Raw genomic sequence first — 892 nt, forward strand, 5'->3', positions numbered from 1 at the left:
TTGGACTGTGAAGAAGGCTGAGCGCCGAAGAATTGATGCTTTTGAACTGGGGTGTTGGAGAAGACTCTTGAGAGTCCCTTGGACTGCAAGGAGATCCAACCAGTCCATCCTAAAGGAGATCAGCCCTGGGTGTTCATTGGAAGGACTGATGGTGAGGCTGAAACTCCAATACTTTGGCCACCTGATGCGAAGAGCTGACTCATTGAAAAAAACCCTGATGCTGGGAGGGATTGGGGGCAGGAGGAGAAGGGGACAACAGAGGATGAGATGGCTGGATGGCATCACCGACTCAATGCACATGAGTTTGAGTGAACTCTGGGAGTTGGTGATGGACAGGGAGGCCTGGCATGCTGCATTCATGGGGTCGCAAAGAGTCAGACACGACTGAGCAACTGAACTGAACTGATTCTTTTTACGCCAAAGAATTGATGCTTTTAAACTGTGGTGTTGGAGAAGACTCTTGAGAGTCCCTTGGACTGCAAGGAGAGCAAACCAGTACATCCTAAAGGAAATCAGTCCTGAATATTCATTGGAAGGACTGATGTTGAAGCTGAAGTTCCGATAATTTGGCCATGTGATGTGAAGAACTGACTCATTAGAAAAGACCCTGATGCTGGGAAAGATTGAAGGCCAGAGGAGAAGGGAATGACAGAGGATGAGATGGTTGGATGGCATCACCAACTCGATAGACATGAGTTTGAGTGAGCTCTGGGAGTTGGTGATGGACAGGGAGGCCTGGCATGCTGCATTCATGGGGTCGCAAAGAGTCAGACACGACTGAGCAACTGAACTGAACTGATTCTTTTTACGCCAAAGAATTGATGCTTTTAAACTGTGGTGTTGGAGAAGACTCTTGAGAGTCCCTTGGACTGCAAGGAGAGCAAACCATTCA

Source organism: Bison bison, unplaced genomic scaffold (assembly GCF_000754665.1).
Source record: "Bison bison bison isolate TAMUID 2011002044 unplaced genomic scaffold, Bison_UMD1.0 scf7180017862013, whole genome shotgun sequence".
In the NCBI taxonomy this organism is placed as follows: Eukaryota; Metazoa; Chordata; class Mammalia; order Artiodactyla; family Bovidae; genus Bison; species Bison bison.